Source organism: Pleurodeles waltl, chromosome 8 (assembly GCF_031143425.1).
Source record: "Pleurodeles waltl isolate 20211129_DDA chromosome 8, aPleWal1.hap1.20221129, whole genome shotgun sequence".
Classification (NCBI taxonomy): domain Eukaryota; kingdom Metazoa; phylum Chordata; class Amphibia; order Caudata; family Salamandridae; genus Pleurodeles; species Pleurodeles waltl.
The window spans coordinates 1,043,196,946-1,043,224,210 of record NC_090447.1 but is presented as its reverse complement, the minus strand read 5'-3'; positions in this window follow the sequence as shown (position 1 = coordinate 1,043,224,210).

Here is a 27,265-nt window from a genome sequence, read left to right as displayed (position 1 = left end):
TTAAAACACCAGCATAGAGCCTGGGTACTGCCAAACTAGCTCTCTGGCATTTTCTATACCGCTGCCGCGGCTGCCAACCCTCAGACAGGTTTTTGCCCCCCTGGGACCTGGGCAGCCCAGTCCCAGGAAGGCAGAAAAAAGGACTGCCTCTGAGAGAGGGTGTTACACCCTCTCCCTTTGGAAATAGGTATTAAGGGCCTAAAAGGAGTAGCCTCTCTTCCTCTGGAAATTCTTTGAAGGGCACAGATGGATCCCGCAGCCCTGCTCTGGCGCGAAACTGGACAAAGGAAAGCAGAGTGAAGTTACCCTACTACCCCAGAAATTCAGTAAAGTCGAGATAGGGGATTTTGCAAAGACAACAACTGACTGCAAAACATTGAAGATGGTTTCCTGAACCTGAGGACCTGTAAAGGAAGGGGACCAAGTCCAAGAGTCACACAAGTGTCCGGGGGTGCAGGAGCCCACAAAACCCCAGATGAAGGTGCAAAAGGGCTGCCTCTGGGTGGAAGAAGCCAAAGATTCTGCAACAACGGAGAAAATTCACTACACAAAACAGCAATAGAAGATGAGGTTACAGTGTCTTATCTCTGTGTCACTGGAGGTACTGTTGTATGATAGTTGTTATGTTGTCCACATCCTCTTTCTCTGCCTCCTCTTCGTCACTGTCCACAGGCTCTACCACTGCCACACGTCCATCTCCAGCCTCATCCTCCTGCAGAAAAGGCACCTGGCGTCTCAAGACTAGGTTGTGCAACATGCAATGATGATCTGGCCGACCTTCTTGGGTGAGTAGCACAGGGATCCACCTGTCAGATGAAGGCACCTGATCCTGGCCTTCAGGAGGCCAATGATGTGCTAAATAATCCGCCTTGTTCGCCATGTGTCTCATTGTAACGTTCCTCTGTGCTTGTCCTGGCATTCCTCACTGAGGTTAGTAGCCATGAGAGGTTGGGGTAACCAGAGTCAACTGGAAATATCGAGGGATACCTGTTAGCCAGACATTCACCCTTAGGGCCAACCCCACACCCATATACCAACATACACTGGGTAGGAACCATGGGCTCAGCTATTAGCCACACCCGGTGCCTCTGGAGTTGAGCCTTAACATATGGGATGCTGCTATTCCTCAGGATATAGGCATCTTGCACAGACCCAGGATACTTTGCATTCACATGGGAGATATACTGGTCCGCCAGGCACACTATGTGCACATTCATCGAGTGAAAGCTCTTTCGACTTCTGTACACAGTTTAATTTCTCCAGTGGGGGACAAAGGCAATATGTGTACCATCAATAGCACCAATGAAGTTGGGCATATGTCCCATTGCATAGAAGTCAGCCTTCACTGTGGCCAAATCCTCCACCTGGGGGAAAACGATGTAGCTGCGCATATATTTCATCAGGGCAGACAACAATCTGGTCATCACGTTTGAGAACATAGGCTGTGCCATCCCTGCTGCCATGGCCACTGCCACTTGGAAGGAGCCACTTGCCAAGAAATGGACTTGAACAAGAGGGGGGATCCCAGTGGGGTGATGGATAGCTGAGATCAGGTCTGGCTACAATTGGGCACACAGCTCTTGGATTGTGGCCCTATGAAGTCTGTAGGTGAGGATAATGTGCCTGTCCACCATTGTTGCCAGGTCCACCAGGGGTCTGTACACGGGGGTATGTCTCCATCTCCCATTCATCCTGAGCGGTTGTACTCAAGAGTGAAAAATTGTGAGCAGCTGGTCATATTAAAACATATCCTCAGAGTAAAAGGCCTTGTATGTTGTGACAGAAACAGTATGTTAACGTGTTGTCCCGTAAATTTGCTGTGACGAAGTTAGGTGCCATGGCTTGCTCCCTCCTGAAATGGCGGCTGCCTGACCTGTGTGGAGATACAAGTGGAAATGAGGTAATTCCGCTGACATTGTGCGCCGTTGCGGGAGGCGGTCGAGGACCGCCGTGCAACTCCTCATAGGTTATCATTGGGCATATGGGTTACAGTAGCCAATGGTGATGTACGCCGGCTGTGACAGTGAGCATCGCCGCAGATGTGGCCGCCATTTTCTATCTATTCACTCACTTGCTATCTGACCTATCTTTCTCTGCAGGTCAGTGCCCATCAGAAAATGGGTATTTGGTGTGCCATCACCAAGAATGTGCGGACCCTGGTGGTCTATGGCAGGCAGAGCACCCACTGTCGCAAATGGTGGGAAGCCCTGCACAGCTGAGCAAGGAAGACGGCGGAGACCCAGCTGGGGATGGCCTCCCAACGAGGAAGGGTGCCCGTCGAACTCTGACCACCCTGATGTCCCGCAAACTGGCGGTGGCCTATCCAGAGTTGGATGGGTGCTTGAAGGCATCACAGCAGCCACAAGAGGGTGAGTACAGTTTCCAATTCTGCAAATTGTGTGTGGTGGGGTGTTATCTGGGTGGGGAATGTGGGCCTGTGGGTGCCCCTAGGCCAGGACGAACATGGCAGGGTAGGTTCCATGTTGGGCAGGGTCTGATGCACTCCAGCCCCAAACATGCTAGTGTGCATCTACTACTGGGCAGGGTCCGGTGGGTTTCAGGTGTGCTGCTATTGGCGTTAGGCATTATACTCCATGGCCTGATGACTAGCATTGTAACTGGTAGTGCATGGCCTAGTACATAGGGCTGTTCCCTGTGTGTTGTGTACGCCAACGGTGGTGTTGTTGTTGGCATTGACCAAGTGTATACTCTGTCTCTCCCCCCTTTTTGTTTTGTCACCCTGTCCTTGTGTGCATTAGCATCATCTGGCGGAGGAGCATAGGCACCGGTGATGGAGAGAGCTGTACCCCGCATGGCCCATGAGACCGAATCCATCGACGGTGAGGGCACCAGTGGGACGGAGGGTGAGGGGAGCACCACAGTGGAGACTGGAGGGGACAGTTCAGACACCGACACCTCCTCCGATGGAAGCTTCCTGGCAGCACCACCACCAGCCCCCATGCCAGCACCGCCACCTGCACCGCTGCCAGAACCACCACCTGCACTGCCACCAGCACCACTGCCAGCAGCAGCAGCCCCAGTGGGCAGCCATCCAAGGCTGCAGGGGAAGGGCTGGAGCCTCCCCCCACTACTGGCAGCACCTCCACCAGCACTACCACTGCCACCACTGAGCAGCTGTCACAGCCGGCGGGCAGTGTGTAGTTGTGCCTCCATGGGCTGCAGTGCTTCCTGGCCCCTTGCAAATCCTGTAGGTGTGTCACCCAGGTGAAAGACTGTGAACTTGCACTCCCCAAGATCTGCATCACAAGGCACAATGTCCCCTCCAGAACCAGTGGAATAAGTCATCCACTCACCCCCTCCTTGCCAGGATGAAGCACACTGGGCACAAAGCCCCTTCCAGAACCAGTGGAAGAAGGCATCCACTCACCCCCTCCTTGCCAGAATAAAGCACACTGGGCACAAAGCCCCCTCCAGAACCAGTGGAAGAAGCCATCCACTCACCCACTCCTTGCCGGTATGAAGCACACTGGGCACAAAGCCCCCTCCAGAACCAGTGGAAGAAGGCATCCACTCACCCCCTCCTTGCCAGGATGAAGCACACTGGGCACAAAGCACCTTCCAGAACCAGTGGAAGAAGACATCCACTCACCCCCTCCTTGCCAGGATGAGGCACACTGGGCATAAAGCCCCATCCAGAACTAGTGGAAGAAGCCATCCACTCGAGATCTGTGGCTTTGCACTCCCCAGGACCAAGCAGTGGGCAAACCACCCACTAGAGAGACTGTGGCTTTGCATTCCCCAGGACCAAGCAGTGGGAAACCACCCACTAGAGAGACTGTGGCTTTGCACTCTCCAAGATAGAGTGAATGGCATGTGGCCCCCTCCAGGAGCAGTGGCGTTGTACCATTTTCCGGCTGAGGTGCCTATGTATTTTCGTTCTGATGCCCCAGCAGTGTTCTCTCCATATTGAGGCAGGAGTCAGGTGGGCCCTTGGCCTATGTGATATGGCCCTGTGGCCCACGGACATTATGGACTGGGCAGTGTCCCTCCATTTGTATATATATGTAGATACTGTTTGGTGCTTTGAGGATGTATTTCTAGAACTTTATATTATTACACTCACTTTAATCACTTCCTTTTGTCCTTGCATTATTCCTTAGGGGCACGGGGTGGATTTCTAATGCTGTTGCATCTGGTTGTGTGTAGCTTGTTGGGGGTGGGGGTGTTGCATGTTGCTTGTGTGTGTCACTCTCTTCCCCCCCCTTGTGTGCTAGGGGCGGTACTCACTGTGGTCATCTTCACTGCCGTTGGTATTCCTGGTGTAGGAGGAGATAAACCAGCATGGGTAACACCTGTAGTTGGGGCTCCATGGCATTGTGGTTCTTCCTTGAGTGTCCAGAGGTGAGTTGTTTCCCTTCTGTGTACTATTTACGCTGAACTTTTGATGGCGTTGGTACTGCCCCGGAAAAGGTGGCAGATTGGCGTCTCATAATACAGTGGGCGAAACCTTGTCTTCTGCCTGGCTGTTGGCGGTTTCCGCTGTGGTGTTTGTTGCTACCGCCGTGGCGGTCGGTGTGTTAAAGTGGCTTTCTGTGTTGGCGGTTTCCGCTGTGGTCATAATTCCATTTTTTTTTACCGCCGGCCTGTTGGCGGTATTACCGCCGCTTTATCACCGACTGCCAGGGTTTTAATGAGGACTTTAGTGTTTTCGTTCATGTGTGTAAGTACTAAGTGTGACTACAGTGGTATTGCATGTGCTTTGCATGCCTCCTGAATAACCCTTGGCTGCTCATCCACAGCTACCTGTTGAGAGCCTGGCTTCTAGACACTGACTACACTACACTACACTAATAAGGGATACTTATGGACCTGGTATAAGGTGTTAGTACCATAGATACCCACGACACACCAGGCCAGCCTTTTACAGGATTGTGATGTAGTGGTCAGATAGTTGACTCATGTGTGACATTGTTGTCATATAGGGTTGTGGAAAGTGTGTTCTTGTGACATGATGTTGGCTCAAAATGGTTGTTACTTGGTGGTATTTTACACATAGATGTGATGTAACTGTTGTTTTTGGTGTTATGTATGTTTATGTAAAGAATGTGATAACCCTACCACTCTCTCTGTTTCTCAGCATCAGCATCGGCAGGTGAGGGAGATAGGGCACCGCTGAATGAGGAAGCTGCCGGCCACGGTGCCTGAAGTAATGATACCACTGACACAGAGGTACCTAGTGGCCCGGATGGCAAGGGGAGTGCCACATAGGAGACAGGATCCAGTTCTTTATCTTCAGAATCCCCCTCCAGTGGACACTCCCTGGTGGTGGCAGATCAAACTACTGCCACCTTCCCTGTAGTGCTCCACCCAGTTGGCCATGCCCGCTCACCCATGAAGGCAGGCGTCACCTTTGCCACATGCACATCTGCCCCTGCCTCTGTCACCCCTGCTACCCTCCATGAAGAGGCTATTGACCTTCTGAGGTCAATCTCTGTGGGTCAGTCGACCACCGTGAATACCATCCAGGGACTGGCAACTCAAGTCCAACAGAGTAATGCGTTCCTGGAGGGAATTAGCAGTGCACTGGTTGGCTTTCAGGCTCTGGCCTCCACATTGATGGCAGCCAGTCACCCACTGTCTAACGTCCCCCCCACCTTCCTCTTCCCAAACCTAATCCTCCCTTCCCCACCCAGCCAAAGCACACAGACAGGCAGGCATGCATCCACCTCAGCATGCTTAGACAAACATAGGCACCACAAGACACACCACCCGCATACACATAAGTGACATACAGATGCAGAAACAACAACAGTCACAACCTGCCCTGACACCCCACCACCCCAGCATAACTAACACTACACCTGACACACCTGCAGACACCAACCAAACATTCACAGATCCAACCACTACACCTATCCTACCCACATTCAGCACAATAGCAAACACTTAGACATCTGCCCGTCACCAGACTCACAGACACCACAACCACTGACAGTCCTACATCCAGCACATCCACCATACCTGCAGTCACCACCCCAACAGATAGTCACCCACCCACCACGGCATCCCCCAGCACCTCCACGTCCCTCACTCACATACACAGAAGCGCCCTCACTCACCCACCCAACAGACAACCACCACCCACAAGCATAATTCCCACAAAATGTTCACATGACACCCACATATATGCATCAGAAAATCATTCCCTCACCCACCACACCCAAACCCCCTTCTGATGTCCATCCTTGTGTGTCAAAAAAGTGTTCCTTTCATGTTTTCCCTTTTCCCTACTCCTCTTCCTCCCTGTGAGAACCCTAAATGCTCTGTTTCCCTCCCCAGGACTGTCCCTTCCACCCTCAAGGCCTCCGCTACCCCCCTTCAAGTACCCATGCCCCTCCCTCACCAAGAAGTCTACCCCTACCAAGAGAACCCAACCCACCCCTAAGCGTGGACCTAAATCCCCCTCCCAAACCCAATCCCAAAGGACTCCTTCCAAAGCCTAGGCCCAACCCCCGATAATCCCTGAGGTGCCTGCCTGCCCACTTGATGCCCCTGCCTGTGGAGGTTACATGGCAGTCAAGAGTCAAGTTCGGGGCACAAAGATGTTCAGTGTGTGCATGTTGCACATTTTCCCTTTGAACTTGCCTATGGCTTTGGACATTTCAATTGTATTTATAATTTTAATACATTTTTGGACCAAACAGTTGTTGGTTTTAACGGTACATATTTGTCCTGTATTTCTTTTCTTAGGGCACATTTTTCCATAGCTGACATTGTTTGTGTGTGAGTATTTGTGTGCAAGTGGTGCTTCTGCTATCTGTTTTGTCTGGGCAGCATGTGAGGTTACGTGAAGTGCTTTTGTCCCCCAGTGATGGGTGTGTGTTGTGTGATTGGCATGTGTATGTTTGGGATATGTTGCTGTCATGATATTGAGTGGTGTTTGTGTTGACATGTGTTTGTTGCAGTGCTGTGTGGCTTTCTGTGCTTTGACTGTGTGTGTGTGTTTGGTGCATGGCATGCCAGATATGATGTGCTGTGTGTTTGCTGTATATGTCGATTGCTGCATGCAGATTTATGTGATTGTGTGTGTTCATTCCCTGTTGGTGGTACGTTGTGTTGTATGTGTGATTTGTCATTGGACAATGTCTATTGTGGGTGCTTGCCAATGCATTGATGGTGCTGCGGTTGTGGCGTTGTTGTGACTTGTTGTGGTGTTCTGGTGATTTATTGTATGTGGCTGGGCCAGAGCTGTGTTTCTTGGACTTGGTGAGTGTTTCTGATGTGTGTGTGAGATGGCCATAGTGTGTGCACTGTGTATGTGTGGGTGTGTACGTAGCTCTCTGTGAGCGTGCGTGTCAGTGTCGGTTTATGTGTGCATGTCACCATTGGCCTCCGTTCCCAATGTTATGTTGTGTGAGCGAACAAACTTTTGGCAATTTACAAGAGCCACAGGTAAAAGTGTGTACTTATGATTGCTATTGTCGTCTTTTGCGCTGGTTCCGGGGTCTCTGGGCAAGTAGGAACAGCAGGATAATGTGTAGTTCTGGTTCCATGGTTGCTTGTGGCGAGTTTGGCCTCCTGAATGAGAGTGTCTCCTTTTATGCAGTTTGTTTCCGCCTGGGTTTCCGTAGTGGTGTGACTGCGGCAGAAATCTTAGCAATGTGAAACCTCACAATGCTGGCCTTCAAGTGGGTACCATCATCCGTGGTGGCCAGAGGGCTGTGGCAGTGCTGGCGGTGCTTTGGATGTATACTGTTGTGAATACCACCATGGTCAAAATTTCGCGGTCTTCTCCACCAACCTGTTGGTGGTACGATCACCACCGCCAACATGGTGGTCCTGAAACCACCAAACCAATAATGAGGCCCTCTGTCTTACACTGCCTGGGTACCCTAGTTACTATATACTATGGACTTATAAGAAAGCCAGACCTTGCCAATTGGGTGTATTCAACTCAACATGCAATTTGTATATGGTTAAAACACTGGCACTGAGGTCTAGTTAGCAGACTGCAGAGTCAAATACTAGCATCTAACTGTTCAAATGGGGAAATAAATGCAGGGGGCAACCTGCAAAAAGCCTTTTTTCTTTACAAATGTGTCATAAGAATCACCACTATTAAATATGATTCAGTCAACAATTTATAGAAAAAGGCTATGATTTTTTCCTGAACAAAATAAGACTGAAACTGGAATTATTTTCATCTACAAGTTCCTTCATCTTTTCTTTGTCCTGTAGATCATGACCTCGGTCCAAATTATTTTGATTGAAATGTCAACAACTATTTAAGTGGACTCTTTTTAATTGATTTAAGATAACAACACTCCCACACTTATTGTTGTGTACCATCCAATTATCCTTATCAGTCACTTGTATATATTTGATTTCTGTATAGCACTTGCACACTTTACACTCACTTTTTTCAATTGAATTGAGCCGCAATGTTATCTTCAATTTTTGTTGAGTACAGTGCAATGCATCCCTTGTGATGGATGTTAAGAAATGTTCTAAACAGATGTTATTTGATTCTCAGACGAAACCAATGTATTGATGGTTTCTTTACAGGCTACCACTGAAGTTGAAGCTAACTCTTCCCGCTTATGACTATTAATCAAGCAGGAGTCAGTTTAGAAAACTTCAAGAAACATACAAATGAATAGAACTGCAGAGCATAATCCCAGCATTAACATTTGTAATTTGCCATATAAGCAGCTTATGTCGCAATGCCACAACAGTGAAATATTGTGAATCCAACAACAGTGAACACAAGAAAAAGTCCCGAAGAGCATTATTTTTTTGTAAGATGTGCAATGCTCTCGTCACAAAATACTGGTTACAATCTGCCACTAGTATGTTTGTGACCAGTGTGATATTTGATGAACTTGTCTATTTACTAATAGGTAATTTTGCAAAATACTAATTACTAGTAGGTCACAATATAACCTGCCTTATTGAGGTAGATTAGACAATCATGTCTGTGATTGCTCTGAAATGCAACTGTTTTATTAAAAAGAAATTGAGATGTGTTTAAAAAAAAAACACAAAAAGATTAGGACCAATACTCAAACAATATGTTTTTCAACACTGTCAAAAGGAGAAGAGGTCTTCCTGGGAACCCATCCCATCCCATCTCTAAATGCCTACCACCTACCTTTCAGTGGTGGTTTTGCAAACTGTAATTCGGCTGCAAAATATTGATGTGTGTTCACTCTTTATCAGTAATTGGAAGGGATGCCCTAAAAACACCCCTTCCAAAGAACAGTTAGATTTTGGTCACAAAGCCGAATTGCGATTTGGTAACATGTTAACGATTTGCAATTTATAGTTTGTACATACCAGAAGGCCTTTTTCTGTTGCAATAATTTGTGTCTGAAAAAAGACTCTACAAATATGGCTCTGTGCTCCTATCAATGTGATCAGCCTGCAAAAGAAGTGTTTACGCAATAGCATTTTGAAAAACTCACACTTCGAAGATGGTTACATTGTGTTCTTGATTGCATCTAGCCCATTCATGAATTGTGACTGCAAAAAAGAATTGAAGAGACTTTGGGTCATATGTACGAACACATTTTCCCATTGACACAGAATGGGAAAAACTCTTTGCTACATCTGGCCCTTCATGTGTTCCCTTGCAAGGAGCTAGGAACAACCCCTGACACTCACTTTCGCTTGTGACTCACAATGGGTCACAGTGCCTGCATTGTGATCTGCAATGACGTTTAGAATCCCATTTCATTTCTAATTATGACTTTGCATTTGCAAAGAAATTGCTCTGGCTTTGTGAATTCAGCCTTTTGTGCATCGCGTCCTATTTGGTGAATAATACCGTATAGTGTTCTGCAATAATCAGTATAAATATGCTTTTTTCCAATTTTCTTATGATGTACTGATATGTCTTTCTATAGGGAAAGCTAAATAAACTATCAGCTTCTGCTTCTAAAGCTGAACTGTAACGTAGCCTCAGTTGTCAACCTCTGAGTCTATAAAATAAAAATGCCTATGCGTTTCGGCATGGAGTTAGTTCACTTCTGAAATTGTGTCCTTCCCTGTATTTAGATCTTCATAAACTGTTTCTATTATACATGAGTCTGCAATATACGTTTTAAATCACTTTCCAGAAATGAGCATCTGCACCATCACGATGGTGTGGATGTGAAGTATCAATATTCTATGTGACACAACAACGAATGCTTAGGCAAATGGTATTGTTTTAATCTTCCATTTAATCAAGTATAATCACTTCAAAGGGGGTCTAGTAATGTATGGTAATAATTTCATTAAGAAGCCATGGAATATTTTGGCTGATATACATTATGTCCAAGAAGTCAATAACTACAATTTGATACCACATAAGTGCATGGCATTTCAAACAAAAGGTAGTATTTACTCATAAAAAAGAAATTAAAATATACCTTTTTGAACAAAACAGCAACGTTCCACTGTGATTTTATAATAGAGGACCATATAATACTTTTTTAAATTAATATGTGTAATTTTACAATTTTTGCACCCGTAAGTCTGTCTCATGAGGCTAGGCTTCTGATGTATTCAAAGGACATTAATACTTTAATGCACTACAAACCTTTTGTCTACTATTTAAGCAATCACTGACTTAATTAAATTAAATACGCACGTCTCGTTTTGCAATGGGCATTTCAATGTACTGTCTGATTGCGTTTGTCTTAAGATAGACTAAGTACTCAACCCCAGAAAAAGCACTTAAGTGTCAATGAATGGATGCTTCGAAATGTATGCACCTTTAGAAAAAAAAATAAAGACAGCAATTACATAATGTATTTCAATTATAATTAAGAGATGCACACTTGCACTATTCAGTTGTGATTTGTTCAGTGGTTAAAGGCCTAATATCTTTTTATGAATGCCTTTTCCACTGATTAAAGCCTAGGTCGTGTTGATAAATTGGACATAATTAGAGTACAATGACTAATTATCTTTCAAAGAGCCTGCTGAAAAATAGGACACAGATGTATGACAAAAGCAAACACCAAAACATGATTCTATTCTGATCATCTGTGCATTCATTTTATAGCACTTCAATACACAATGGTTTTCTGTTCCTAATTGTTCTTGCACTTAAAGTGAAGCCCTAAAGAGCTTACTGTACAGCGTACTAATGGATCAGTATCTGTTGTTGCAACGTGTTAGGAATGAGTTGTTAATTACATGCTACAAATCATCTATAAAAGACTCATCATGCGGCTTGTGCAGGGAAGGCAAGTCTCACAGTTGGAGGCCTTCAGCACAAGCAATGTACGCTGGCTATTCCATTTATATCCATGTGAGTTCAGAAAATAGACACTGACAAAGTAGTTCTGCTTTTGCGTTGATAATAAATGTGTTTTGCGCTTGGAGCATCTAGATTTTTTTTGTATATGCAAGCTTATGATTGTGTCAAATATTTATTTACCATCAATATTTGTGTGGAAAAGAAGGGCCACGAATGAGCTTCCTTGGGACGAATTCCAGGATGGTTATTCAGAGTAGAGCCCTCATTAGGAACTACCAGTCTGGAGATGCAATAATTATCGCAACTTTATTTTTCATAGAAGTATGTGCATTATTTTTCCCTATAAAAGCATATAGGCAGTGTAATATGATAGGCAAATTCGACACATAGGTTAAAGACTGAACAGTGCATTTTGCCATGTGTAATATGCCATTGTAGATGAATAAAGGTAGGCCAAAGGAGGCTAGAGGACAGGGAAATGAAGATGAGAATTTAAAGGTTGTAGGTGGGGACCGGACATTAAGAGAAATGTCTGGAGGCTTATGCCATGGTCGGATGCATGAGTGACAGTGATGGTTTATGCTTTGGGTGTCAGGGCTTCCATTGCGTTGATTGTGACCAGTCGTGGGGAAGAGTGTCACCAGTGAGTGAGGCGTGCCTTGGGTGAGGGGGTGGACCTAAAGACGTGCCAGACATCTTAAGGCAAATATCATGGATAGGAGAGATACTGTTTCAGATATGGCGTCACTCCTAAGCCCTGTTCCAGAAGTTAAGTCAAAAAGTCACAATACTTGAAGGCGTTGTGGGGAATAATACTGATATTTTAGTTTAGACTTGTAGGGGCAGATTTACCATCTTTGCTGACAATGCTGCGGACCAGGCACAAAATCTGCTCTGCGTTGCGTCAGAAGGAGGGAGCAGGAGAGGGCTATATCTGCAGAGAGATGGCTCTCTCCTCCCCTTTCCCTAGTACTGGCCCTGATTTCAGCTGCTGTGAGCCACACACCTTTGCGCCTTAGTGCAAGGGTGTGTGCGAGAGTCTGGCATAGGTTATGTACTGGAAGGGTACCTTGCAAGTGCAAAATACTAGGCTTAGACAACTTCTAAAACTATTCGTACTTTGTATGCGTGTTGCACAGTGCAGTAGGCATGCAAAGTAGGAAAAGAAAGGAGAAATTACAACATTTCTCCTTTTAACGCCTAGTTTGAAAAGGTATTCATTATTTATGCAAAACCCTGCCTCACATTTTTGGTAGATAGCGTATTGTGTCAGTGGGTAGTTGTTTGGGAACACCCATGTAACGCTCCCTTGACACAAAGTAATGCAAAGCAGCGCCTTGCGCTCCTTTGTGTTACTGTTCTTCATTTTCCAGTGCAAAACAAGTTTTACACCAGAAAATACCTAATAGAAAAAACATTTTGTACTGGTTTGCTTCACTTTCATGACACAAACCCAGTGCAAAATGTTAGTAGATCTGCCCCGTAGTCTGTCAGGGGCTGCCACACGTGCATTCGTTTCTGCTCTGTTTATATTAGGCTGTGAATGATTTTCTCCATAGCCAAAACTTGCCACAACCATTGGACGGGGTGTGAAGCTGCTGTCTTTTTCCAATTGACAGCAATCTGTGGTTTGGCCATTCATATGCCATTTATATGCCTTATACGTGTTTTGTCAGATTTTAACATTCCTTTCATGGGAAAGGGTAGGATGTCGAGAAGAGTAACTAGTGGCACCTCAGGAAGTGGGTAGCCCAGCATGTCTTTGACATGTCCCTTGATTTCTTTAAAGAAAGTGTAAATTAATCTGCAAGACTACTATATACAAAGAAACATCCATACTGTCTGTCTGCATCTCCATCATAGCTTAGAGGCTGTCTGGAACATTTTGTGAAGGCACTTCAGCCTAAGATAACAGTGGTACATCAATATGTAAGCTTACTCTCCTTTCTTTGTATTCTATGGTGGGGTATGAAGAGCTGCTGGCTTTTTCCAATGGATAGCAATTAGTTGTTTGATTGACTCCATTATAAGCCTTATGTTGAGTAGGGTATGCTATGCTATCACAACTTTTAACATCCAACACTCCAAGATCGTAATTTAAAAGTTCTAGGGGCTGATTTGAGAGCCCCAGCACCTCCTTGTGCCACATTAGCATATATTTTTTTACAATACAATTGTATTTTGTAAGTTTGCGCCGCATTTGCGTCAAAAAATGACGCAAATGCGGTGCTAAAAAAGTATAAATATGGGCCTTAATATCAATCTTTTATCATGTTCCAGTACTAGCAATGGAGTATGTAAGTCAAATGTGATCTAGGCAATAAAGTGGCTTTTCCATCCCACTCTTCTTTGATATCCTATCTTCAGAACAGAAACAGAAACAGAAATTAAGGAGTATTTAACTCTGAAAATAGGAAAGTTGCGCTCCAGAAAATATGAGGCATATTTTCTACTGTAATGAGTAAGGAACTAGGACTTGATTTAGATCTTGGCAGATGTGCACCTCTGTCACAAACATAATGATTATTTTGTCCGCCATATTACAACGCCCATAGGATATGACAGAATCTTACTATAGTGGATGAGATATCCCTCATTTTTGTGACAGATTAACCCCATCATCCAAGATATAAATCAGACCCTTAGTCACCATGATAGCACTGCTATGTAGAACAAGTATCTTAGAAATACATTTCTAAACTTAAAAGTGTATAACAGCGTTTTGTGGTATACTTTTTGCTCAGACTTATTTGATAAATGACAATCTTCGTAGTGGAGACTTTAGCCATAACTATTCACCATAATGATGCTACCACTGTTATCCCTTTTGGCAGTCAGTCCCACAAAGTAAGCCTCTCTGCAAATGACCTGTTACTTATCCTCACACATCCCACTGTTGTGTAGCCATTTTGGTTATAGCTCCATGCAGGTTTTTTAACCTACTTGTCCTACCGATGTGCACTTTAACCTAGATATATTTTATTTGCCTTTGCTTTATTATTATTATAATAGCCACTTTTACGGTCTTGTTTTTATTTTCTCTCTGTCTAACTGTATTCGCCTAGGCCAGCACTCTGTTCTCAAACAAGACATTCTTGCTCACTCTGTGCTTCTTCCAAGGCTGCAGTAAGAAAGGGTACTAGTGAACGTGGTGTAGAGTTTTGTTTCTGACATTCATAGAAACAACAAATACGTACGTAGGGACATTTTCTCAGAACATCAGCTGTTTTATTATAAAAATACTTCCCTGTCCTTTACACATTAGAGGGAGACTACAGCCAGAGAATCACAACTGTATGCTGATTGCTGAATGCTTTGCTACAGTTGCTTATGCAGACTTCAGGCCTTTGCTCAGGTATAGGGGAGGATGTCTTCCCAGGGGAACCTGAAGAGCAGAAATCGAGCTTAACACGCTGTGCTGTATTATAGCCTAGGTAGGAATTAGTCTATTGACTCTAGTGACAATATAGTAGCGTTATTTCTATAATTTACTCTCCTTGTCACAATTTTAATCTTGTCATGCTGTATCATCCTGGTTATTGCAGTCCATGCTTTGCTATCTAAAAGTCAATCACTTTATTAATGCTTTGTTGAAACCTATACTGCCTCTGTTTGTCATTGTGTATCTGAGACTAATGTAAGTGAGAGAAACAAATGAGACCTGAGTGACCACGTTTTTCCTGAGAAATCAATTATGTCATGCGCTCGGCTGCCCAATTATCCCGCCGTTAGGTGGAGATGAGGCTCTGCTAGTTAGCTGGAGCAAAACCCAGATTGGAGCGACAGGTGTCACCTGCAGTGGGTCAGACTCAGTCTCCCACACCGCAGACGATCCTGCCACTCAAAATCCAGTGGTCTCATTAGAATAATGAGAGCCTACACGACACCACTACCTCTTTATCAATCATTGCTTGTAAAGCGCAACTACTCACCCGTTAGGGTCTCAAAGCACTGGGAGGGAGTGGGGAAAAGAGTTGCATATACCAGTGAAGTGGTTATTAAAAAAGCCATGTATTCAGTTCCTTTGTGAAGCTGAGGAGGGAGGTGGTTTGTCTCATGTGGAGAGGAAGGGCGTTCCAGGCGGTGGCTGCGAGGTAGGAAAAGGAGCATCCACCTGTTCTGGTTTTCCTGATGTGGGGTACCTCTGTGAGAGAGAGCTGGGTTGAGCGTAGGGCCCTGTGGGGTGCGTGGAGGTTGAGTCGCCGGTTCAGATCGGCTGGTCCAGTGTTGTGGAGGGCATTGTGTGCATGGGTGTGGATCTTAAAGGTGATTCTTTTTTCTATGGGAAGCCAGTGCAGTGTACGCAGATGTGTTGTGAGATGTGGCAGTGTTGAGGTAGATCGAGGACGAGTCTGGCGGCGGCGTTCTGGATGTTTTGTAGTTTGTGGGTGAGTTTCTTGTTGATTCCGGCATCGCATGTGCTGCCATAGTCCAGTTTGCTAGTGATCAGGGTGTGTGTGACAGTCTTTCCTTGTTCGAGTGGGACCCACTTGAAGGACTTGCGCAGGAGGTGGAGGGTGCGGAGCAGGTGGAGTTGACTGAGTTGATTTGCTGGTTCATGATGAGGTTGGAGTCCAGGATGATTCCAAGGTTGTGGGCTTAGCTGGTGGGGGTGGGTGGATTTCCAAGGGTGGGTGGCCACCAGAAGTCGTTCCATGGGTTGGGTTGAGGGCCCATGATGAGTACTTCTATCTTGTTTGCATTGAATTGAAAGCAGCTGTATCTCATCCAGTTGGAAACTGCTTCCATGCTTTTGTGGAAGTTGTGTCTGGCTTTGTCGGGTTCATTGGAGAGGGAGGGGATGAGTTGGATATCATTGGCATAGGAGATGATGTTGATTTTGTAGCTTCAGACGACAGTGGCTAGCGGGGCCATGTAGATGTTAAACAACATGGGGCTGAGGGAGGATCCCTGGGGCACTCCGAGGTGGTGGGTGTGGGGTCTGCAAGGAAGGGGGCGAGTCACACTCGTTGAGTTCTGCCGGAGAGGACGGATTGGATCCAGTCAAGGGCCTAGTCTCTGATGCCGGCTTAGTGGAGTCTTCTTATCAGGGTGTGATGGGAGACTGTGTCAAAGGCCACTGAGAGGTCTAGTAGGATGAGTGCCTCCATCTCTGCGTTGTCCAGCAGGGAGCGGATGTTGTCTGTTGCAGCCTGGAAGACTGTTTTGGTAATATGGATTTTTCCTGAATCCATATTGTGAGATTTCGAGGATGTTGTGGTCTTCTATAAATGTGGCGAGTTGGCTGTTGACTGCTTTTTCAATGACTTTTGCAGGAAATGGGAGTAGTGAGATGAGTTTCAATATTTTGAGGTCGGTTGGGTCTGCCAAGGGTTTCTTGAGCCGATGGTTGATCTTGCTGTGTTTCCCGTCGTCAGGGAAGGTGGTGGCAGCTAGTCAGCGGTTGATGGTGAGGAGGAGCTTGGAGGCGATGGTGTCTGAAGCTCTGTTGAAAATGTGGTGGGGGCATGGGTCCTTGGGGGCCCCGGAGTGTATGGCTCTCATTGTCTTTGGTGTTGAGGGAGGTCCAGGTGGTGATTGTTGACTTGTTGGTGTTGGGGTTTGGTAGAGGGGGTTCTGTTCTTAGGTTGTCCTTGCTGAAACTGTCGTAGATGGTCTTGATTTTGTGGTGGAAGAAGGTGTTGAGTTTGTCACAGAGGTCCTGTGAGGGTGGGATGTCCGTTGTTTCACTGTTCGCTTTGAGGATCTCCTTGATGATGCTGAAGAGTTCCTTGCTGTTGTGTGCGTGTGAGGAGATTCTGTCTTGTATAGCTTTATTTATGGTGTTTCTGATGAGTTGGTGGTGTGCGGTGGTGGTGGCTCTGAAGTTGCTATGGACTTGGTGTTTCTCTAGATTTTTTCAAGGCGGTGGCAAGTGCGTCTAGATTGTCGGAGTTGGGGGTGAACCAGTTGGCTTTCTTTGCGTGGCTGCTGTTGTTCTTTTTGAGGGGGGCTATGGTGTTGGCACAGTCGGTTATCCATTTGTGGAAGGTATGTGCTGTGGTGTTTGGGTCATCGTTGTGTGTGATGGTGAGGGCAGCCATGGTGAGGGTGGTGGTGAGCTGATCGCTGGCTATTTTTTTCCCGTTTCTATGTGATGGTTGGTGTTGGGGTCTGATGACGGTGGGAGTGTTGAAGGTGAAATGGATGCATAGGTGGTCTGTCCATGGGAGTTCTGTGGTGTGACTGAAGGTAATGGTGGTTCCTGTGTTGAAGATGGGATCAGGTGTGTGTCCTGCTGACTGTGTTGGCTCTGTCATGATCTGTCAGAGTCCTATGTTTTGGAGGTTGTTTAGGAGGGATGCGGTGTTGGGGTCTTGTAGATTTTTGAGGTCTCCAAGTAGGGTGTAGTTGGCGCCTGTGATCGCTTGTGCGGAGATGCATCCGTGATGGAGTCGCCGATGGGTGTACGTGGTCTGGGAGGGTGGTAAATGAGGGTTCTCCTGATGGTGGGTGTTGGGCTGGTGTGTAGCTTGAAGTGGAGGTGTTCCATCAGGCTTGTGGATTCTTCTGGGTCTTCGGCGTGTGTGTTCAGCCAGTCATTGGACCTGTGGATGATGGTGACCCCCCCCAGGGTGGCTGGGTGGTCTTTCAGGCTGATCATCTATCCCTGGGGGATGGAGATGGCGATGGCGATCTCCGGGCCTCATGTGTTTTTGGTCCAGGTCTTGGTTAGGAATGTGATGTCTGGGGTGGTGCTGTCAAGGAGGTCCCAGATTTCGGTAGCGTGTTTATGGAGGGAGCAGACGTTGAGGAGAATGCACTTGAGAGTTTTTGAGGTCAAAGTGTTGTTGCAGATGAGGTGGGCTCTGTCCAAGCTCTTGGTGGGTGTAAAAGTTTGGCGGTAGCGGAGGCAGCTGAAAGGACCGTAGGTGTTAGGTGGTGATGCTTGCTTGCTGTTGTTGTTGCGTCCTGGTTTGAGTGCGATGAGTGCTGTTGATGTACAGAGGCGGCGGGTGGCAGGACCAGGGGTCCTGGCACTGGTCACATACGGACACAGATGGGCTTGTCTAAGGCATGCATTCGGCGCATCCACTGCACTGCTGCACAGTGGCCACCACTAATTAGGGAGGGGGGAGGAGAGGACAGCTGGGAGGCAGGAGTGGGGGAGGGAAATGGTATGGAAAAAGGGGGGTGAGACTGCAGGGGCATCAGCGGCGGGTAAAGAAAACTAGAGAGAGCGGGGGCGAGGCTGCATGTGCAGCAGTGGCAGGAAGAGAGAGAGGGGGAGAGCGAGAGAGATGTGAGAAAGAGCAGAGTGAGGGGAAAAAAACAAGGAAAAAAGAGAAAAAGCGCAGAAAGCGAAAGCCACAAAAGAACAGCACACAAAAGAATGAACACTTGGAGAAAAGAGAAAAGAGGTAGAGGGCAGCCTATCAGAAGAGCAGAGCTCTCCCACTAGACACCAGAGATGAGGTGCAGGCAGAATCCTGCGGGTGGAGTAGGGCCTCGAACTACTGACAGAGGTCAGAGTTCAGGGAACAGAAGGGCTTCACTTGCGGTGGAGCTACGTGGTGGCACAGCAGTTCACTGACCAGCTCAGTGAGGTTGCTCTTCCTCCCGCTCAGTGGCTGCCATTAAGTAGGGAGTATGGCGGAGAGGACAGCTGGGAGGCGGGGCGGGAAATGACACAAAAAAAGGGGGTAAGGCCACGGGAGCAGCAGTGGTGAGAAAAGCAAACAAGAGAGTGGAGGGGCGGGACTGCAGGGGCAGCAGCGGCGAGAAGAGCGAAAGAGAGAGAGGAGGGGGCGGGGCAGCAGGGGCAACAGCGACGGGAAGAGCAAACAAGAGAGAGAAGGGGGTGGGGCTGCGGGGGCAGAAGCGGCCGGAAGAGCGAACAAGAGAGAGGAAGGGGTGGGCCACGGGGGTAGCAGCAATGGGAAGAATGAACAAGAGAGAGGAGGGGGTTGGGGCTGCCAGTAGCAGCAGCGGTAGGGAGAGAGAGGGGAGAGCGAGAGAGATGTGAGAAAAAGCAGTTTGAGGGAAAAAAATAAAGAACAGAGAGAAAAGCGCAGAAAGCGAAAGGCACAAAAGAAAAGCACACTAGGAGAGAGGAGAATAGAGGTAGAAGGCAGCCAGCCTAGTAGAGCTTTCCCACTAGACACCAGGGATGAGGTGCAGGCAAAAGCCTGCAGTAGAGAAGGGCCTCAAACTACTGACAGAGGTCAGACATCAGGTAACATAAGGGCTTCACTTGCCGGTGAAGCTACGCGGTGCCCAGCAGTTCACTAACCAGGTCAGCGAGGTTGCTTTTTAAATACAGTGGTCCAAAGCCTATCTGCCTTTGAAGCAGTCTTGGATTTTAAAATAGACATGATGAATCTTACACACTGAACCTTACTATACCCAAGCATGAACTGCCCATGCTGCAATCATTTGCCCCCTTCCAGTGGGCATCATACTCAGTACCTTACCTAAGCATTCAAGAAAGTGACAAACACTGGTTTCACATGGACCAAGCAGTGGCTTCACATCCTTTGTAGGATTTATCATGGCTCCCCAAACATGCAGGTCTAGAAGCACATACATGACAACCCACACCATAATAGTCTTTGAAATCTGTGATAAACTTGCACTCACAAGAAGTTTCATTACTTTCCTGGCTTCCAGCACTTCTAATTTCCAAACATCAGACTTTGCTACAGCCCTCTAACCCCTCACTTTTTCCCATTGGGGAACTGGTGAGTGTAGACCCCTGCGTGACTTCTTTGCAGGAGGTACCATTAAGCCATTTGAGCAATGTAAACTAGATTGTAACAATCCTGAAGCCTCACACCTGCAATGCTGCAAATTGCAACACTGGGCATTCAATGCCCTCAACACTCAAGGAGCTAGACAGGCTTACACACATTTTGAAAAGCTAGTCAGGGCCTTTGATGCATCCAGGAGTCTCATATCTAAAATGTATCAAGTCATCCAACATTTAACATCACCCTGCAGCCATCCTTATCAAACGGAATGGTACTCTGGTACTTCTGAGGGTATCTCACAAAAGCAATGGGAAATACTCTGGTGCAACATTGCTAAGTCATACATAAGTATGTCTCAATGGGGAAACTGCTTATAAGATCATGGTATGATGATTCTAAACTCCAATTTGCCTGCATGCAATCTTCCTCACAATGCCTGCTACATGTTGGCATTGTGGACTGGCACCAGGCGGCTTCCACCACAATTGGTGGTCTTGCTCTCTTATAACCATATTCTGGAAGGGAATTCTTGGGCATCTAAAAATGCACTGCAGTGTTCCTAATCACGGCATCCTATCTCACTGTCATATTAGGCATGCGATCCTTGACAGTTTTGGCTATGACCCAGACAGACTGGTGACTTATTAACCACATGAAAGGCACTGGGAAACAGCTCATAGCCCATGCATGGAGCAAATCCATGACCCCCCCATAGCCCTTTTTCCCATGCCTTTGCCATGTGCTTGCAATGAAACAATAACCTCACAAACTGGAACACGCTGTTCAAAAATGCATGTGTATCTGGCAGTGTTTAGTTGACTACCTCTCCTGAATTGATAATACCTGCTTCCCCTTACCCAAGCTTAAGGCAGTACACCTTTTGAATGAGTAGTACACCCTTCAACAGGACGTGAACTATTTTACTGGACCCCGCTGACTTTTGCCCATCTTCTAAGATGGTTGCAGATACTACCTCCTAGACGGAGTAGTCTAAGCCTGTCCCTCCTGAGGTTGTATTATAAGGTGGTACTTGTTGACCCTTCCATTGTTTTGTTATCTGTGACATGTCCTTGTGTGGGTTCTCATACATATAGCAAGTGTTCCAACAGAGTTACTCAACCAAGTACAGTAACATTCCTGTTGAGCTATTTACCATTGTGTTATGATTTGTGAAAATGTTGTGGCTTTGACTCCAGAAAACATGTCTTGTTTCACTTCGTGATAAAAATGTTAATGAACAGATTTCTAGTTAGAAACAAATAACAGTATTTAAGGCTCCTTTGAGTGCACTCCCTATCAGCAAAGCAGTAATAGCCCTACTCCACTTCTTCTGAAGAAAATAATGAGGTGGGAAAGAAACTAGCTTGGCTGTTAAAGGAAAGGTACAAGATGGCATAGTTTAAATATATGGGATAAGGAAGAAGAATGTCAAAGATTTTATGTTGGGATGTACTCTGTGAAAATGTGCTCGTTATTATATCAAAATAATTATATCAAACAGGGGAATCTCCCTAAAATCCCATACCTACATGATGAACTTTTAGAGGCACTATTAACTAATACCGACATTTTGCAAGCTATATACAGTCTCAACCTGAACATATCGTTGGGCCTGATCAGTATAGAGGCAATATTTAGAAGCATCTTGCCTTCCACTTAACTTGTACAATCATACAACTGAGAAGGACGTTTATCCCCCTTGATGAGAGGAGCATGTGTTACTATCATACTTGAACTCAATAAATGTCCACATAAAGATCCTCTTACAAACACTGACATAACATTGTACGTGCACATTTTAGGTACCATATTAAAATATTTACTACCAGCTCTAATAGATTCTGATCTGTCTGGCTTTGTCAGGGATAGACAGCACTATGATGTCATCTGGAGTATCAGTCATTTGTTTAAAAAGGTTAACAAATATATCTTAGTTATTTTCATTTCAGTAGAAGTTGGGAAAGTGTTCAAACAACTTGGCTGATCTTTCTTTCAATTGGCCCTGATGTCAATTCAATTTTGTTTTATCAATATGATAATGACCAACTATCATTGCTCCACATCCAGAAATACTTCGTCATTCATCAATGATTACATTATTACATCTGCAACAGACAGCGCATGGCTGCCCTCTATCATACTTTTCAATCTACTTATAAAACCATACGCTTGTCATATAAGTCAATCCTGGAATGTTCAGAGAATACCCTTTAGGTCTGGTGTACAGTAAGTGACTCTCTCTGAAAACAATTCCTAGCAAACCTTGGAGATCTAGGGAAATTCTCTGATAGACCATCTCCAGGTCTTTCCGAAGTTGACAGGTTGAACAATTATTATGGAAAAAGTAAACAATTTTAAATCTGACATTATCACACAATATGGTAGTAGGTTTGATAGACAGATGTCTGTTTCATTTAGTTTCCAAACATATAGGAAACTTAAGAATAAACACAACCCACATCATAGTTGATTTATGTGAAGTTAACAATTTGTTGCTTTTGGTAGATAATTAAGAGAAATAAGGAAATAAACATTTGTCTGTGTATCATGGCTTAGCAGAACAGATGCCGTAAAAATGAATATACACTCAAAGGTTTTAGCCCCCTTTCCTGGAACCCTCCAACACGATACATCCCATTTTGTCAGGCTATACAAACCTTGTTTGCAGACTAAAACAGATGTGATATATTCCAAACTCTCACAATCCCCACCAATGACCACATACACTTAAATTTGAGAATATTTGTTTATAACATTGCTGTGATAGGTATGACATCCACCTCAAGTCTGGCAGCCTTTGGACCGCCAGGCACGTAATTGGGCCCTATGTCTGTCAATAAGGCAGCCACCGCAATCAAGGTGGCACTGATGAGCATTGATGCTGAATTTGATTTGTCCCTTTTGCAAAGTAGTACCCAATCATTTCAGGAAACAAAGCAAAGTGGACAGCAGCCACAGCCAGCAATAGTAGATCTTCCTGAAGCTGAAACAGAACGGGAGGTCCAGCTTCCTGCTGAGTGAGCACCTCCTCTTTTAGAATCATTGGCTCCTAGATCTCCAGCAATGAAAAGGAATGGTACTACTCCACCATCCTCTTCAAGTACCACTTCTGGTGATGATAGGAACATGGAGTCAATCCCAGCAGATCCCAGAAAATTCCAGGAGAGGCAAGGGACAACATATTTTTCTGAAAGTCTTCAAATTATGAAAAGGAAGGATGAGGAGTATGATGACGATGAGCCAGTCACTGTGGAAATTGCCACAGAGGAGATGTGGCACAGGTAGCACAACCAGCTTTCATATTTGTAAAGCCCCAGCTGAGACCTTTACCAACTCCTACCTTAGTAGAAGTATGCATTGCAAAGAGACAATCACTGATGCACCCAACTATCTTCAGTTCTTCTTTAGGCATTGGTCCACTAAGAAAGTACTTCTACACAGTTTGGGACTTTTTTATAATCAGCAAACAGAAGAGAACAATGCAGTATACTACATTTGCCATGCAAGTGTTTGTCGAAGAAAGCCTGGTTCACATCATAGTACTGGAGGCCAAACCAATTTTATGAAAAAACATCATGCAATCGGTTGGGAGGGGCACCTTAAGATCATTGTTGAACATGGTCATGGTGGTAAAGGTGAGGAGAGCCAGCAAACATCAGCTACAAGTCCAATTGTAGTGGGATGTGATGATGAGGAAGAAGAGGGTGACATCCTCATGAAAGCTGCCCTGTCCCCAGCAGTGCACCAGAGTCATTCACCTCAGTGACCTCACTGTGGCACAAGAAGACTCATTGTCAGGTGGAGACCCTCTGACATACAATGACAGCCCCACAACTCACATTGAGTCTACCACCACCTACTTCTTGAAAGTTGCCTTTGTCAATGGCCCAAGGAAAAAAGAAAATCCATGCCACTATGAAAAGCATGTTTAGGCAGGAGGGACCCCATGACTGCAACCAACTAATGGCACGTTTGTACAATGGGAAGCTGGAAAAAATGTTAGAACTGGACCTCCTCCCTTTGTTTTGTGGAAAGAGTAGGATTTTTAGAGTTTGTGACAGCCATCAACTTGAAATGTAAAGTTCCAAGTCGGACCTATTTTGACAAAGTTGCTTTCTAGTACTCCAGCACAATGTGCTGCAATTAGTTGGATAAGCTTTGCAGAAAAGTGTTGTTCATTCTATCCATCTGATAATAGACATGAGGACCATTTGTCAGGCGACTGATTACATGTGCATCACTGGACACTGGATCTCTTTTGCTGAGGCAAAGGAAAGGATATCTACATATCTTGGCTCTGAAGAAAGTTTTAAGAGCGTTCGGCAGCATGCAATAGCAGCCATGTCCATCATGGAAAAATCTCATACAGCTGCAAACACCTTGGATGAATTTATGAGCAAGGTGTCTCAATACCTTTGACCCAGAGGTCTCAGAACTGTATTTGTTGCAATGAATAATGGCAGTAACATTGTCAAGGCCTTAGCAGAAGGTGGCTATTTCAAGGCCTTGTGTTTGGCGCATTGCAGCAATCTGGTTGTGCAGGACTTTCTCAAAAAAGAAGACAAAGTCAGCAATATACTGACAACCTGCAGAAGAATCTGAACTCATTTCAGTCATTCTTTTAAAGCCCAGAAGCAGCTGTGGATTATTCATTGTGCTAAACGACTACCAGTTAAAGCCCTGATACAGGAATTGCCAACATGTTGGATCTTGACCTATTAAATGTTGCAACATTTGTTTGGTAAGTGCAGACACATCAATGTCTATATCATTCAAATAGTAGGGGATACAATTAGGAAAGCTATGACCATGGATGTGGACAAATAGGCCTGGTCAAATGCCTGGCATGAATGCTACTCCCTTTTGAGGTTTTCACACAGGACGTTAGCAAGGAGGACAGAACAAGGGGCCAAGCTATCCTGTTTTTCCATCTGTTACAGGACCAGCTTACGAAGGTATCTGAAAAGTTGCGCTTGAAAGGTGTGAACAAAAACCCAGAAGCTCGTGCCTTGGTTGGGAGCTTAATATTTTGCTTGGCTTGTAATGTAAGGCTGAAAACTGGCATCATCTCATTCAAAGAGCACATCTGTGCCATACTGCTTTATCCACCATATAAAACAATTCTGCATACTTTCATTCCTTTTTCTGAAGGGGATGTTTCAACGTACAAAAGGTTGATTGCTAAACAAGCCGGAGACCAGGAAGAAAAATGACAGGAACTTAGAGTTGCACTCTTCAGGTCTAGGGTGCCACCTTCAACTTCCTGATAGGGCAGTCTTGTCTAACAGCAGCCAGCAACAAGAACACCAGTAACAACAGCAACAAGAGAATCAGACCAACCCTCTGAATTGGCTTGGTTTCAAGATGCAGGTCTTAAATCCAGTGCAGTGGCGAAGGAAAAAGAGGTCGAGCAAGTTGCAGCACCAATGACCATTCAGAGGATGTTCCAGGGGTATTTGGATGACCCAACAGAGGTCTATTGGATCAAAACCCATTTATGTATTGGTACGGGAAGATCCATCAATGGCCAGAGCTCAGCAGTCTGGCAATAAAGTTTCTGGCTTGTCCTGCAGCCAGAGTTTCTGCTGAGCATGTGTTCAGAGCAGCTGCTGTAGTTGTTACAGTGAAAAGGAACAATTTCTTGCCTCAAAATGTGGAGAGAATGACCATGATCAAAATGAACCTACATTTCATACCACACAATTATACTGTTCCTGTAACAGCACCTGAGGAGGAAGAGGAGGATTAGTCAGAATCAAGTGGGTTAGCTGATCAACTACTGGGTGAACCACCTGATTTTGATGACCAACACTACTTCTGAGTATGTCAGTGCCACAATAGAACATTTTAATTATTTCTCTTTGAACTTCTTTCTTTATAAAAAAAAAAAGAATCTAATGGAACATTATGTTTGTGTCAAATGTATTCTGCCCCTTCATTTTTTATCACATATAAGGCCAAATTGGAGTTAGACTAGTGTGCAGTGAAGAAGCCTCCACAATTCCTTCATGACATTGGAGACAATGCCTGCATCCCTTGCATTACTATCCTTTTTTTGCATCACTTCTCAGGGCTGCCTCAGAAGATCATTGGTTTACACGAGTGCAAATACCAAATTCCAATGTGCTGCCTGTATCAAAGATACAATTGTGTAACTAATCTACCAGTGCTTGGATTGTAAGAGGTAACTACAACTATTGCAACAATGAGTGAGTGACTGCGAGTGATGATAGATGATTTATGTTGTGGTGGACAGTAAGGAAGGATGTTCAATTAATAGTAAACTTGATTTTGATTAATTGTAGTGCTTGGTGGTGCGTGATGGGTGATCATTTTTCCTGAAGTTGATTGGGCTTTACAAACTGACTTAGCAAAACTTTAATTGTACAGTCCACTCCTTTTTTCTGGTTCTTCAGGCGCTAGACCAGTCACTTTAGTTAACAAACACAATACTATGCAAAATACTGCAATTTTGTGTCTCTACTTATTCTCCAAGAGCATTGCACAACAGGTCTTTCTCACTCGGGTATATACTAAGATGGAGTTACTCAGAGTCAGGTGGAGGATGGAAGGACTCAGGACGGGACCACCTAATCAACATCAAGAGAAGGAATTTATTGACTTCAAAGGGAAACCATGAGTCTGAGGCCAAGACCTCAGTTATGTGGAATGTAGAGAGGTGCATTCATTTGGGAAATGCTGCTGAGTGTGTGTGTTGCACTGGTGGCAAAAGTAAAACTCTGAATCCTCTTGTTTTTTGTTCTGTCTATGAATCCTCTTTGTATACTCCTTTTGAAGCTTACCTTCCTTCCATCCTTCCCCTTGACTCTACTATACAGTTCCTGTGTTATAATTCCACAGGCCTTCTCCTTCCACGTATGAATGAAAAGCAAAAGCTGAGCTCATCACTCCTGCTTACCTATTGGACCAGTGCAGACAGGCACCCAAGAGTGACGGACATTCCAGAGGAGAATGCAGATGCACTGCCCAATTTGTTGATACAGTATCATTTTTCTTTTTAACAATCCTATTTTTAGAACTGGATGGGTTTATTTCAGACCTCCCTAATTTTTTTTTTTTTTTAACGCAGAAGACAGAACATTTAGTTATCTAATAACTTGGGTCTCTGGGGCTGGAGAACTGTCTGCAATGCATTTAACTGAATTGTGTCATACTCATTCCTTCATTTCCTTCCACAACAGATTGATAATGATGATGTGCTGCTCATCGCCATGGTGACTATTGTTCTTGTGTTGTGTTTGACTTTGTCACACTTTTCTTCAAATCCCCTTCATAAAACCACTTAACCAACAAAGCATAATCGGGAAGGTCTGTCCTTAACATGATCATTCAGGCCTTTGTTATA